General features: G+C 41.9%; 1 long non-coding RNA gene across 2 annotated transcripts in view; it reads right to left on the bottom strand.

Moving 5' to 3' along the window:
* The window catches only part of LOC309666536, a 347,146-nt gene that overhangs the window by 170,755 nt on the left and 160,117 nt on the right, over positions 1-16,274 (bottom strand). For both annotated transcript variants that reach the window (XR_014267149.1, XR_014267150.1), the window contains one exon: positions 7,780-9,651. This is a non-coding gene — a long non-coding RNA (uncharacterized lncRNA). The remainder of the gene's footprint in view (positions 1-7,779; positions 9,652-16,274) is intronic.

Genomic DNA, 16,274 nt, shown 5'->3' with positions numbered 1-16,274 from the left:
AAAATATACAACAAACTAGTGAATATAACAAAAAAAGTAACAGACAAGATATAGAAAACAAACTAGTGGTTACCAGTGGGGAGAGACAAGGGGGCAGGGGCAAGATAGGGGTAGGGGATTAAAAGGAACAAAATACTATGTATAAAATAAATAAGCTACAAAGATATGCTACACAGCACAGGAGATGTAGCCAATATTTTATAATAAACTTAAATGGAGTATAATCTATAAAAATGTTGAATCATTATGTTGTATACCTGAAACTAATGTAATATTGTAAATTAACTATACTTTGATTTTAAAAAAAAGACATACCTAGTCTCATAAAATTTACCACTCATAAACTTTTTCTCAGGAAAAACGGCAGCAGTGCTTAAATAAAATGAAGGAATACGTTTTTCAAAAGGATGAAAAGATGGAATCCAGGAAGTGGGCGCTCCAACTCAGGAGAGTGGCAAAGAGAATACCCAGGATGATAGGACGATGATGGCCGGAGAGAGGCCTAGAGATCAGTCAAACCTACCAGGTCAGCTCAGAAGACTGCTGAGATTTGTTCAGTCAGATAAAGTAGATAGACTAACAGGTATGTTTGAATTTACCCAGAAGAACTTCACATGGTTAGAGGAGTGTGGTGATAAAATAGTGATGTGCATATGGAAAATTGAGAAATGAAGGAAAAAAACAAACATTTACAACTTCCAAGAAAACCAAAGATATGGAGGAAAGGGAAAGGAATAATAAAATCTTGCTTAGCTTTCACTTGTCTTGACATAATAAAAATGTAAATTAAAATATTTATTGAAAGATCTACCAAAATTGAAGCTAACTACATTGGGAGGATGAAGGTACAGCGAATGTGTGTGTGTGTGTGTGTGTGAGAGAGAGAGAGAGAGAGAGAGTGTTAGGAAATGGGAGGGCGTGAAAAGCGATCAAAACCCTCATTTTTCATAATGGAAAGGTAGTAGAAATGTCTAAAACTAGGAAAATCAAGTGGGAACACTGCAGCATGTTATATAGAAATACAAAAAATAATAGACAAAAAATAATCAGTTCTAAGTTGAAAGTGATTGCTCCCTGGGAGCAGGAACTGATATATGTGGGAGAGGTGGGAATGCACATTAATAAAAGTAAAAGCCAGATTGCAAAAAGAAAAAGAATTTTGGAGGGCTTGGGATTTATTTGCTGGCTTTATTCTAGCCAGAAAACTGACTGTGTCACCAAAGGTTTGATTTGAGTGCCTCGTTTGGGGGTTTGTATTAGTGGCACTGTGGGTGCTACTTCATTCTTTTGGGGATTTTTACTGGCTGAATGAAGATAACAAAAAGGAATCATCGGGCTTCCCGGGCTTTGCCTGCCAAGGCAGGGGACACGGGTTCGAGCCCTGGTCTGGGAAGATCCCACATGCTGCAGAGCAACTGGGCCCGTGAGCCACAACTACTGAGCCTGCGCGTCTGGAGCCTGTGCTCCGCAACAAGAGAGGCCACGATAGTGAGAGGCCCGCGCACCGCGATGAAGAGTGGCCCCCGCTCGCCGCAACTAGAGGAAGCGCAAGCACAGAAACGAAGACCCAACACAGCCCAAAAAATAAATAAATAAATAAATAAAGGAGTTCCTAAAAAAAAAAAAAAAGGAATCATCTACAAATTCGTTTTTAGGATAAAGTGCTTCTTTTATGTATACTGTTATTATGCTTCCCAAATCTCAGCTGGCCGAATAGTCTTCAGGGTATACTCTGAGGCACAGTATGCTATTTTTGCATTCCTATAATGTAGTTAAGTTATGGCAATTTTTAATCAATGATAAAAAGCTGACCACTTCAGTTTTGGAATTAGTGCCACAGAAGGAAGTGCTCTCTGCAAAGGAAACTGAATCCTTGTGCTGATCTCCTGAACACAACAGAAAATAAAGACTGCTCCTAGGTCAAATCCCATGGAGCCATCTGGGTGGCTTTGGGGGTGACAATGGGATATTGGTGGAGACAGGGCAGGCCAAAGGGAAACCCACACCCCCTCTGCAACACCCCAAGACTGGCTCACTGCACCTGATCACCTACACTCTAATCATTCTCTGAGAAGCCTGACATCCTTCAGGCCGTCTTGAAACAGCTGGAGGCTGGCCCCCTGGATATGCATCCTTAGGAGCTCCAGAAGATACTCCTTCACGGTGGCCAGGGTCTGATGGCCTTCAATTGTCACCAAGAGTCCACATTGATTCGTTCACTCCCCACTCAGTGCCCAAGGACAGGAAATCAGTGGACAAACGGGACTCCTTGCTAAGTCACACATATGGACAAGAAGCAGTCCATAAGGGAAGGGCAGAGCAAGCTACAGAATTTGCAAGGCCCAGGGCAAAATAAAATGGGGGGCCCCTTGTTCAAAGAGCAGAGAAAAGGTGCTGTCAATGGTACTAACAAGTATAAAGCCTTTCCATTCTTCTGTGACCTCTCTCTTGACTTATTACGGTGGTTTTGGTTTTATTTTTGGGTGTTTTTGCTATATAATATTATTCTCAGGAGAGAAAAATTAAAATTTTAAGCTATTAGCATAAATTTTACTGTTAATCTTCATATTGTTCAATGCCAGTTTTAAATGCAAATATAAGAGCATTTAATTCCTATGCAGAATTACCAAAATTACTCAACTTGCATTTGTGGTGCATGCATGCACGTATATTTAATTCTTACCAGATCAGTGAAAACGCTGCACAAAACTAACTCAACTATTTTTATTTCATTTCCTTATACATGCACAATCTACCTAAACTATCTACTTCCAACTTTTTTTTTTTTTTTTTTTAAATAGAGAGGTATCTTTATTTATTTATTTTTGGCTGTGTTGGGTCTTCGTTTCTGTGCGAGGGCTTTCTCTAGTTGCAGCAAGCGGGGGCCACTCTTCATCGCGGTGCACGGGCCTCTCACTGTCGTGGCCTCTCTTGTTGCGGAGCACAGGCTCCAGACGCGCAGGCTCAGTAGTTGTGGCTCACGGGCCTAGTTGCTCCGCGGCATGTGGGATCCTCCCAGACCAGGGCTCGAACCCATGTTCCCTGCATTAGCAGGCAGATTCTCAACCACTGCGCCACCAGGGAAGCCCTCTACTTTCAACTTACTCATCAGTATGGAAGACTGAAAAGAAAAGGAACTATGGGTTACCCTATCTTTCTCTTTCCTTTATGTCATCGTTTTCAGTGTGAGTGACTAATACAGGGAAGTAGCAATGGTAAGTAAGCATATGATAAAGTTCTTTGGTTGTGCATATTTCTTAGAACACCATTGCCTTTTTTCTGCATACAAAAGAAGTTCTGGTTCAAACAGAAAGTATGGCCACTTAAGGCTATCAGTGTCCTCACTCACACAGTCACAGACATAATACACTTGCATGCTTCATTGACTATCGGACTTCACTGAAAAACCACAAATTCAAAGACAAAATTACTGAGAATTTCAAGACTATGACAACAGAGTATTAAACCAAATATGGGGCCCTTCTGAGCCTGGGACCCTGTGCAACCACAAAGGTCTCATATCCAAGAAGCATCCCTGGGCAAGGGTTATACAACTAGTTCTGGCAATTAGAAAGGAGATCAGGCTTGGCGTGAGAAATTTTCCAGCTCCTTATGCACAAATAGAAATAATCCTGAGTGTGCAGCTGCCCAAGTCAGGAGAAGGACACCAACGGGTGTGTGTGTAAGAAACCTGAGATGCTATGGACTTCAGGTGACTATGATATGCTTTGTAGAAAATATATTTTGGGGACTTCCCTGGTGGTCCAGTGGTTGAGAATCTGCCTTCCAATGCAAGGGACGAGGGTTCCATCCCTGGTCAAGGAACAAGGACAACTAAGCCACAGGACAACTAAGCCCGCGCACTGCAACTACTGAGCCATTGCACTCTGGAGCCCGTGTGCTGCAATGGAAGATCCCACGTGACACAACTAAAACCTGACACAGCCAAAAATAAAATAAAAATTTTAAAAAAAGAAAATATATTTCATTTGCCTTCATATTTGCATAATTAAGTTTCTTCCTGAGATATATATATATACATATCAGAAATATAATTATATATATCAGAAAAGATATACTGTATATATATGTGTGTATATGTCTGTTATATATATGTGTCTGTTTATATATATATATATATGTTTGTGTGTGTGTGTGTATAAAATGGCACAGATGGGAGTCAGTGACAGTTAACTGAAGAATTGTTTCTGAAGTTCGTCACTGAAAACTTAACTAAGAAAAGTGTGACATTCCAATAAAATAACTCAAGCCCCTATGCCATGGGCTTGTATAAAATTACAAGTTCCCAGAAACTGAGAAGGAGTCTGCACTGTATCTGATTTATGTGCTTCGTCTGATTTGTCCATTCCTACCTGCCTCCAAAGTCCTTGGCCAGTTACTCAACAGAAAGTTCCAGCTAGCCACCTCATCTCTGAATTCCACCAGTTATCTTAAACTCTCTTAAGATGAGGACTCGGTTGGGCAAGGCTTCCATTGCACCTCCGTTGGTTGATGGAGCCTCAAGCCCAAGCCAACCAGATGCCTGGAGGTTCTGGATCCTCCCACTACACCTGGACCCAGATTAAGCCCTGTGCTTTGGGGCAATGTTTGCCACTGGGTTTGACTTCCCAGAAGATGCCCAAAGGGGCAATTAACACAACCCAGAGGGTGGGGGAGTTGATGCCCTAAGGGGCAAACTTTGGCCAATGAAAGACAAAAGACAGGAAGGAACGAGCAGATACATTTGTATGGGGTACTTGAAGGACTGTTCCAGGGTACTGTATTTCCAGGAAGTCTATCCAGAAATGAACCACAGGACAAAGCTCCAGGGTGTGTTTTCTTACAGCCAGCTTTGCAACATACTTTGTATTTGCTTTCCCTCTTTCCCTGCCTCATTTCCTTTACTCTTCACCTACAATAAAGCTAAGCTTTGCCTCAGTCTCTATTCCTAGGAAATGAGGGTCGAGGCAGTAATCAATGGCAAAAGCCACCTCTTAACTGTCACCTGGTACAGAAGTCCTCTAGCTGAGTAATCCAGCATAGAAGACAGATATTGGGGAATTCAAAATGAAACAACTAACACTGAATCCTTTTATTTTATATCTTTGAATTATCCCCTCTACATTTCTATGGATGACCTACTATGAACCAGATAGTAGAGATATAGGGGACAAGAGAACTGTAATTCTTGTGAAACCTCACAGTCTAGTGGGGAAGAAAAAAACAAACCTAACAAAGTAAGTTTTTGTTGTAACTGTTAAAAAGGAATTAATGGTGCTTAGATGGAGATCTTGGTATGGATCCAAGGGAGGGAGGGAGGTGGAATGTCCATCAGTGAAATGGTCAGAGGAGCTCGGTGATGTTTAAGCTGAGACTGAACAGGTAAGAGGAAACCTCTAAGCAAAAACCTGGGGATGGGAAGCACTTTGGAAGAGGATGTGCCAAGTTTCAGAGACGGAAATGAAGTGAGAAGGGTCAAGAAACTGAAAGAAGACCCATACGGCTAAAGGAGAACAAGAGGGGGCCACAGGTCCCAGACAGCACCAGGGAGCTGGCTAAGCAGGGGCTCAGTCGGACCTGCCAGGTCAGCCAAAATAAGGGGTTTGGAGTTTCATCTCATCTCCCTTGAATTTGAAAATATAGTCCAATGCCAGGGTTTAAATTATATTTTAAACCCAAATCATCTAAATGAGATACTTAACCTTCAAAGTGTTGACTTTAAGGAGGCCCTGGTTAGCACAACTTGATCAATGAGGGTGGCAGAAAGAAGGCACAATGGGGAAAAATTCTCAACCGTCAGAACTTTGAATTCTGAAACAGAAGTCATGATTCTATTTACCTTACGACAATTTGAACATGTAAGATGCGCATCATCATTGAAAGGAAAAGATTCCTTCTACCACACCCAATTATCCTGTGGCCTCAGGGCCCCAACATTTGGGTCTCCCTGCCACAGAAACCCTTCATTTCTAGAATAGCAACTCATCTTCATCACCAATGGTCACTAAGTTAACCGAGTGTGACTCGACTAAAGCAGGCCTTCACAAGGTCTTCAAACAACACACGGTTCCAGCTCTAATCCCTTGGGTTAGAGACTAAATCGAGCCCTTTGATTTGGACCCTGTCTTCATGCTTACTTGGAAAGCTGGGTGAGAGGAACAGGGGAGAGATGTCAATCCCTTACTCATACTTAAAACTGACAGCCTCCTTGTCTGTCTGCTCCTTTCGGATAGCATATCTTCTCTAGAAATTCCACTTGGAAAACTCAGGCACTATCCCTTTGTACAGTACAGCACTCCCTCCTTCAGGAAACCTCCCCCTGATTAATTGGCACTAATACAGCCCTTCACAGCTGTATACAAGATGTTGGGGAGTGCAGCAGAGAGAGAGGAGATTATGGTTGCCTGCACACTGTCATTGCTTAGTAAGAGCAGACTCCTTCCTTCAGAAATGGCATGATAATGAAATGTAATAGCAGAACCTCTTGGCAATCAATGCCATGGTGGAAATAAGTGCACATCTCAGTGACAATAACAAAGATGGAATGTGAAACAACAAAGCCCTCTCTCTCTTGGCCAGAACTCTCGAGAGCAGCTCATTACTTTAACCTTTCCACCTTCACTGGAGCACAATTAGAAACATGCATTTCCATGGGCATTAAATCCACTCGTTTGCTCGCTCTGCCCTCATTAGAACACTCAGTGGGGCCCAATTAGCTGGATGGCCATAAACAGATGTTTGTGACTTGAGAAAACAGAAAGAGAACATTCTTGGAGCCAAAAGAGAATGGAGAAAATCCGGCACACCCCATCTTATTCATTACCTGAAATCTAGAGTTTTCGTTTTGACCTGAGCCTATAGTTTTCACTTGGATAGGAAGAAACCTATGGCCAGAAACATGGAGTTCTCCTGTTGCAGAAATCAATATCTCATGTGGGTCATGGAGTATTTTTTAACTTTAGTCAATCTTCTAAAATTGACTTTGCAGATGGTCTGCATCCCTGGAAAAGAAGCCAGAAGATTTGGCCACTTTCCTGCTTGACCACAAGGGCTGGAGGTGAGTGGTGTCTGCCCCAGGTAGGGAATACTTGCTCCACATCACCACTATCCCCACCTCCCTGCTCACCTCCAGGACCTGGCCCACTTCTCTTGTTCATGTAGTCTGCCTTGTACCCATAGGGGTAGACTCACAGCTCTACAGCTTACCTGTTTGGACAACTTAATCAACTTCTCTGTGCCTCAGTTTTGTTTTGTTTTGTTTTTTTAACATAACATGGGGTTATAATATTCACCCACTGGATTGCTGTTAGAATTAAATGATTTAAAACACAAACAGTCATCCCTTGTATCCATGGGGGATTGGTTCCAGGACCCCCCAGAGATACTAAAATCTGAGGATACTCAAGTCACTTATATAAAATGGCACAGTATTTGCATATAATCTACACACAACCTCCTATATTCTTTAAATCATCTCTAGGTTACTTTTTTTTTTTTTAACATCTTTATTCTAGGTTACTTTTATTACCTAACACAATGTAAATTACTATGTAAATAGTTTTAAATATTTTATAAATGCTATGCAAATAGTTGCCAGAGCACAACAAATTCAAGTTTTGCTTTTGGCAACTTTCTGGCCCTTTTTTTCCCCCCCAAATATTTTTGATCCTGGGTTGGTTGAATCCATGGATACAGAACCCGTGGATTTGGAGGACTGACTGGATATTGTCAACAATCGTGTGTGACACATAATAAGTACTCAATAAATTTAGCCATTACCTGGTCATCATCATTTGAGCAGGAATCAGGTTTCTCTCCAGCAGAGGCCATTCACCTTCCGGGGCCTGCCTGTCTCAACACCATGCCTTCCCGGTGGTCTTCATAGGCCCATCAGGAAGAGGGGAAGATGAAGAAGCCCCTTACTAAAATGCACATAACGGGGGGAGTGTTTTCCTTTTCTTAACTTATTCAAATGATTGGTTAAGATCACTCTATGGAACACTTTCTAATTAAGGTCCTCAACCAGGTGTAGTATCATTACTCCTCTCAGGGGCATTTGCAAATGTGTGGGTATTTTTAGGCTGTCACAGTGATGGGGTGTGACAGGCCACTAACAGTGGGCAGGGACCAAAAATGTTAAATGTCCTATTAATGCTTGGGAAAGTCAGACACAGCTAACTAATGTCCATTTCAAAATGCCAAGGACAACCCCACTGGAAAACACCAAATGATTTCTTAGTTTTCCTGTTCAAATAGAGCATGAGCAAAATCTTCCCTGAAGTGTAACAAGTGCATTCTGATAGACTGTGGTTAGTTAACATTTGACCCCAGCCCCAAATATCACTGTCAGAAAGTCGTTCAGTTGAATTTTCAGCTAAGAAGGTGCACCAGTTGTGCCAACGGCAGCATCTATTTAAGATGTTCCTCTATAACTTCACTTGAAAAAGCCCACATGGTTCCACAGTCTCTCCTGGGTACTCCAATTCCCCCTTTACGTGGAGATACAACCAAAACCCTAGTATGTACTAGTTCCTATCCTGAGTGCTGGGAAGATACTTTAGTAAATCAAATGGATGAGACTGATGTTCTCATCAGGCTCCCATTCTAGCAAGGGGAGACAAATAATAAATGAGCGAATAAATTACAAAAAATATAATTTCAGAGCTTGAGAAGGGCCATGAGTGCAATGAGTCTTTCTATGCTGGGATGTGGGATAGGGGTCCCGAGATGGGGCAGTCAGGAATAGCTTCCCTGAGAAGGTGTCACTGGAGCCGATTTCTGGATGACAAGAAGAAACTGCCCATGGGAAGATGCATGGTGGTAGAGCACCCTAGGCAGAGATAATAGCAAGAACAAAAGCCCTGAGTCGAAATGAAGCAGGCATGTTTCAGGAAGAAAAAGCATCCAATGTGGCTGAGCAAGGGGGGAAAGAATACAAGATAGAGTTGGAGAGGTAAGTTGGGACCAGAAGGTCATTGCAGACCATAGAGAGATGCTGGATTTTATTCAAGGTGCAGCAGAAAGCAATATGAGAAATGTGTGCAGTGTGAGAAAATGGATTGTAAGGGACCAAATCAGAGGCAGGGATACCAGTTAAAAGGCTGTTGGACAAAATTTTGGATTAATGGCTCCTAAAATCCATTTCAACTCCAAAATTCTAACTTCATCCTATGGTATCATGACAGGCAATGAATACCAGACAGAGCCATAGAAAATGGAGTCTTGGGATAACATGACCAACTAAGGCCCATTTGCTGGCAGGATCTCTTTTCACCAAAGACATCAATACTCCAGAGAGACCACAAGGGCCCTGTAGTTTTCTGTCCTCATCCTCTGCAATCTTGTCAGAACCCACAGTGGTACTAGTGGACTCGTTGTAAGTGTTTAAAATCAGAAGACCTCTACATCTGATGCATCAACCACAAATATTTCTAACTGCTTACATTGGACACAAAAGGTAGAGGGTACTGATTTTTTTTCCATTGTGATCGTTAAGCAATTTGGTTTTTTCCAAGCTCCCCCTTAATGGTAACTTCGAACAAGAAATACATGTTATAAAGTGCACTGTCCCCCTCCCCCAAGAGCAGATGATTCACACTCACCAAGAAACAGCATCTGGCAACCATTACTGTACTTGGTTCACAGCTGCTCCTAGAGGAGTTAAAAGGACTGTGAGGCAGGACACGGAAATCAATTTTAACTCTTATTTTAATTATTGGTTGCTTTCCTTTAATATGTGGTTATGTTTCATAAACATCTTGCATTAGGTAGGCAGCAGATCGTTCCCTGATTAAAGGGCCCAATTTTTTAATTTATGCTTCCATCCAAACGATTGGCTTCCATGCCAAACAGAACTTGCCTTCGTCGGGGTACTTGCCTAACCTTAGAACTTTCTTCCATGTGGATATTTGGTTATTCTGGAGAAGGACATTCAAACCCCTCCACCCAGGTGTCATAAGCTCTCATCACATAGCAAAGCAACTTCCCTGGGACAAGGTGCCTCCTGTTGAGGGCAAAATGATCATTGCTGTTTGCTATGCAATTTATGTAAGAAACTCTATGTAAGAAACTCTAAAGAAATTCTTTAATGTTGACATTTCCCTAAGAAACAGATAAGACTAAGAATAAATTTTGGCTTCTGCGCTCATTCAAAAATATAATCAGGGTTGACATAGAGCCCTGCAATAAGAGAGAGAAAGAGAGAGAGAGAGCATGCATTAAATAGTGAAACAGAATGAAAACAAGGGAGAAAGCATCTCTCCCACTGTCAGCAGCAGCTCTCCATCCTCACATTCTTTGAGACATCCCCATTCCCCACTTTCCCAACTTCCCTTGTCATTATGCGTGACCTAGTTTTGGCCAAAGGGACACAAGAAAGAATCTGCTCTGATGATTTAACTTTCCTGATAAAAGTAGCAGATGCAGCTAGCTTCACTACCTTGCTTGACCTGCCTTCCTGCCTCATGCTTTAAACCCCAAGATAGATGCAGCTATAGCTGCACTGAGAGGATGAGGGAAAGAACTGCCAACATTTTTGGCCCCCACACATCATCCAATGAAGTTACAACGATCACAAAATGCTCATTACACAGGATACCAGGGATGGGTGTTTCCCTAAAGAAAAACATGCATCTTTCTCAATGTTTTTAATGCAAAAGCACAAGGGTGTTCCATTTTAAGCAGTTGCAGGATTGAATTGTGGAACAAAGACAAGAGCAAATGACCTGGAACAATAATTGTCATCATAGTGGCCCCTTTGATTAGACTGCCCTCAGGGAATCACAGAGATGCCAATCTACAGTCCTGATACTGTGAAGTCACTGAACAAGGATCAACAATTGCCAACCTCCTCACTTGTTATGTAAGAAAGTAAAGTCCTATTTGATTTGAGCCACTTTGGTTAGGTGTTCGTATCTGACACACCTTGGTTCCACACTTGAGTAAGTCCACAATTAGCTATGGGTCCCAGGAAGATCAAGAGCCCCTTCTGGCTCAGGATCCAGCCTGACATCTCCTTAGAATACTCCTCCAGGAAAAGAATCTTATAACTTGTCAGCCAAAGTTTATTGTTTCTTGGCACTAAACACTGATGTTGTCTGTGACAAACCTTGATTAGATATCGCATTGGTCAGGATCCAGGCAGGAAAATAGAGCCCATGTTAAGTAGTTTGTAGGGAGGATTTAATATCAGAACATAGTTACAAAGGCATTGGGAGAGCTGAAAAGCCTGGTTAGAAAACCAGGTCAAGTAACAAAGCCAGAAGCTACAGCTGGCCCCAGGGCTGAAGGCACCCAAGAAAGGGAGTGAGGGCTGCCCACAGAAAGCAGCAGAGCAGTGAAGCCCTCCCAGAGGGAGTGAGATCCCAAAGGGAAGGTCTGTCAAGAAGAAGCTGGAGCCTTTGAGAAAACACTGCCTCTGAGGTCATCTGGAAGGAAGAGAGAAGGAATAAACGCCCTGACTTGGCCCTTTCTCCTACCTCTCAGCTGCCCTCCAGCGCCTCCCATTGGCTGAACCTGATAGTCTTCAGGAGTCAGCCCCTCAGTCCACATTGGAGAAGGAAGAGAGCAGAGCATGGGTTTGAAAGCAAACAGCTGATGACTAGCACTGACTTTCGTGGCTGTTAATAGGGAAGCATGCATAATAATACCTCAATGGCTTTTTTAGCCAGTGACATTTTTGGTCCCCACGCATTCTCCAATGAAGTTACAATGATCACAAAATGCTCATTACACAGGATACCAGAGATGGGTGTTTCCCTAAAGAAAAACATGCATCTTTCTCAATATTTTTGATGCAAAAAGCAAAAGGGAGTTCCATTTTAAGCATTTGCAGGATCGAATTGTGGAACAAAGACAAAGAAGAGCAGATGACCTGGAAGCATAGTTGTCATCACAGCGGCCCCTTTGATTAGACTGAAATCATCAGGAAAGAATTCCCCCCTTGGCCTGTCTCCATGATGCTCTTCTCCGAACACGAGAGAGACCCAAGCCCCATGCTTCCAACCTCAGTGGAGAAGAAAGACGGGCAAGAGGAATTTCAACATCATCGACCACAGAAAACTTAGCATGAAGGATTTGTAGAGTTGAAAAAAGACTTACATAAAGTAAGACTTTGTTGATCAGTGTCTTGAAATCCATGAAGCTTTATAGAAATAATACAGATTGATGATTGATAGATAGATAGATATGTACATAGGTAGGTAGATAGATGGATAGATAGATAGATAGATAGATAGATAGATAGATAGATAGATAGATAGATAGATAGATAGATACGTATGTAGTTAGGTAAATAGACAGATGGATACAAAGATAGATAGATATAGAGATAGATTCTATTCTCTCAATTGATTTTATGATCTTACATTTCACATCTCTAAAAAATGGGCATTTAACCTCAGTTTGAATCTTTACAGTTCCAGAGTGCTCAGGGTTTCATGGAGTGGCTTGTGTTGAAGCCTCACGGCTCTGCTGGTTAGGAAGCCAAGAGTCTTCACGTTTTTTTTGACCCTGTGGTGGGGCTCTTGCCCCACTGCCTCCACCTTATGGGTGAAGCCCTCTACCATGCCACCTCAGCTCCACGCTTAAGGCAGTCCTACCTCCTCAACCAAAGCTGCTCTTCCTCACACTTACTTAACATCTGGCATCTGGAATGGGACCTGATTATGTAGTTGTTGAGTGGTCAGTACAGAGTACAGGGTGACTCACTTCTCGTCTGTAGAATCTCAGATTGTATTTACTTTTTATCATACATGGTTCTTTCCCACAGGAACTGAGATAATGCTTGCAAGAACTTAGGAGTGCTTGAAAACAGTCTTCAGCAAGCATAGGCTGGTACTGGTGTCATTTTTATATTATTTTTGTACAATTTATATAGTATTGTGGTCTATTTTCATTATTAACTGCTCACAAGCAAAGTGTCATCATTCAATAGTTGTGTTACTGGCTTTTCAACACAAATACATAATTGTTCATTTTTAAACGTCAGCACATGATTTTGGCCCCTCTTTTAAAGCTTGTCACTGGAATATTTAATTCCTCTTTGCACTGCTGCAACATTCCAGATCTGTGCTTGCCTCAGGTCTGACTAGTCTTCAATGGCTCCCCAGCCAGGGCAGGGACAGAGCCCCCTGGTATTCAGCAAGCCATTCATCTCTTGGTTGCCATTGATCCATTAATCAACCCACTTTGGGAGCAACTGTTCAAGCAACTATCAATGGGCCAAGATAAACAATCATTACCCACATTTCTCCATATTGTACATGAGGAAATCCCCAAGGATTTGCTGAAATCCTTGGACTTCTAGCTTAGGGACCATGCCAGTTTTGGGCAGCTGCAGGAATACTATTATGAGTGAATTACTCAACCCCTGAATAGTTGAGATCTTTAACTATTTGGAAAGTGGTTCTACCAAATGAAATTAAGAAAAATGTATTAACCCCGCTAAAGAAAAAGTTAAGTTCAGTTTTGTGAAACTTATTTTTATTAAACTCTGGATCCTGGTTACTACATTTTTTCCCATTCTGTTTACAAGTGATCTGTTTAATTAGCTACACTAGAAATTTTCCAGGAATATATCAATATTTCTCTTGAGCCAACCCATTCTTCCATTTTGAAAATGAGGACATTTTTTTCCCTGTCGCAAGTATTCTGATACATACCTCTTCCATTTTGCATTTATCAGAATTTTGCAAAGAGGAAACCAAAGAATTCAGTACCTCTGGAAGATTGTGTATATGAGTTTCTATATATAGAACACAAGGATGGTTTAAGAGACCAGCACTACTCAAAAGAAGACTAATATATTTGATTTATTATCATGATAATCCTAACAAGATGAAGCTACTTAAGTTACCATGCATTGGAAGGCAATTTTTTAAATGACGATCCATGTTGATAGAAATTTCTAGTTTTTTCCCCCGGCTGCTAACAAAATTTTTTTCCTAAGCAAATGCTTGGTGGCTTTGCAAAATACAGCTTTTTAGTTTGAAATTCCAGGATGGATTTCACTAGTTAGTTGCTCTTTCGCCACACGGATAGCAAGATTTATAGGTGAAAAAAATGCAGGTGCAACATACACCTTGAGGTGGTGTTGAGCATCCGTTCATTGTTTGTCTCCAGACTCTTCAAGACACAGACATGTGGCGATTTGGCCTGAACACAGAGAGGAGAAATTATGATATCCCAATTCCCCGGAGATCTTACGATTCCTTAATGAAGCAGCAAATGGTGAGGATTCTTTTCGTAATTATAGAAAGTTTTGTTTCATCATACTGGACTTGTTTTTTATTAGATAAAGGAAGAATTGAATTGCGCCATCACATAATAGCACTCTTTACCTCTGATTTCTCGAGGAAATCACAGGATCATGAGCCTCTTTGGGGTTCAGTCTGAGTTGTCATCTTTCTAGCTCTTAAACTTGAGGAGAGGAAGACAACAACAAAGGATATTTACATTTTCAGTCCCTTTGGGTGAGTTCTCATTGTATCCAGGCTAACATAAACATAAGTTATAAAAATAATGTTTGTGGATAATTTTACACTTCCTTAGTATAAGAGGAAAATATTAACAACAGCTACCTTGGAACAAGCATTTCCTGTGATGTTTCACCTAATTGTCACAAAAACCCAATGAGGTAGGTATTATTACTGTCCTTATTGTATAGGTGAGGAAGCTGAAGCTTGGGTAGGTGAAGTAACTTGTCATGGTCACGTGGTTAGTAAGTAATGTAACCCATGCTGTCTTATGCCAAAGTCTAATTGCTTAATCTTTGTATTATGTTGCTTCCTGAAGACCTGATCAAGTCACCAGGACCAGGAACTTGCTAATGCATCTAGTTAGTAAAGAGAGGGGAAATAAGGGGTGGGGGTGAGGTGGTTTAGGAAAAGCCCTTATGTGTCTTCATTAAGGCAGAATGACAGAGGTTCTCCTGAGGCTTTACAAGTACTGGTGGGACTGGGTTCCACTCTCCACATCCCAGCAGAAGATGTTATTATTGGAAAATCTTGCCCATCACTTGATGCTAGGACAGAGGAGGTGTCATTGACAAAACTTGCCCTGAAGCTGTGTTTGATGTTGAAAGTCTGTCATTAAGGACTCGGCTAGCTGGCCATTGCCGTCATTGGGTTGAGATTTACTCCTCACTCAGGAGTTACACTTTTATTTCAGGATAAGTCCTGCCTGCATTCTGAAAAGAACTCATTCTGAGTTCACAGACCGCACCTGCAAATACACAGTCCAGTGACCATCGGTCCTGGTATTTTTTTTTCTTAGTCTATTTCCTGTAAGAATCTATCAGCAACACACCTACCATGTGCCAAATTCATATGTACACAGGTCCTCCAGCTGCAGCTGAGTCCCAGCGTTCCTCAGTTTACTTCACATTTGACTCACGTCACCAACAGAAAAACCACTTCTAACTTTAATGTGAAACGCTGTCAGACACAACCTCGTGATTTGTCCATGAGCTCATATGTTGCTCTCGAGCCCAAGTCAGCACTTTCTCCATATGCCTCCTATAAGCCAGACTTTCATTTGGCTTTGGCTGTGAAGAATAATTAAGGTTTGGGAGAGGCAAGATGGTCTTGCCAACTCAGCCGCTCTTGAGAGCAAGGACTCCTCAAGCTGTTAGCACAGCACAGAGGAGCCAGAGGTGTCCTTCCAGAAACACCCAGGGAGGCAGTGGCCACCTCCCCCCAGGCCACAGTTAGGAATACCGTGCAGTACCACGGCAATCCAGTGCATACACGCGATATGCATGTGTGTGTATGTGGGTATGCATGTGCACACACATGTGTACTGAAACCAAACTTGCGTTTGCTCTTCTGTTTCATTTGTCATAACATGTTGGCCATTGGATTAGCTCTTATGGCCTCTGTAACAAATTGCTAAAAACTAGTAGCTCAAAACCACATAACTAGTATCTTACAGTTCTGAAGATCAGAATTCCAAAATCAAGCCTCACTGGGCTAAAACCAAGGCATTAGCAGGGCTGGTTCTCTCTGGAGACTCTATAGGGAGAATCCATTTCCTTGCCTTTTCCAGCTTGAAGAGCTCACGTGCATTCCTTGGCTCGTGGCCCTTTTTCTCACATAACTCCAACAACCTCTTGCTTCTGCTGTAAAAGCTTCTACTTCCCCTTTGGTCTTCTTGCCTCCCTCTTAAAAGGACCCTTGTGATTCTATTGGACCCACACGGAAAATCCAGAATAATCACCCTTTCTGATGATCCTTAATGACATCTGCAAAGTCCCTTTTGCCACGTAACATACTCAC

The sequence above is a fragment of the Balaenoptera physalus genome, assembly GCF_965194825.1.
Source record: "Balaenoptera physalus genome assembly, chromosome: 9".
Taxonomy (NCBI): Eukaryota; Metazoa; Chordata; class Mammalia; order Artiodactyla; family Balaenopteridae; genus Balaenoptera; species Balaenoptera physalus.
This window is presented reverse-complemented; position numbering and strand designations above follow the sequence as displayed.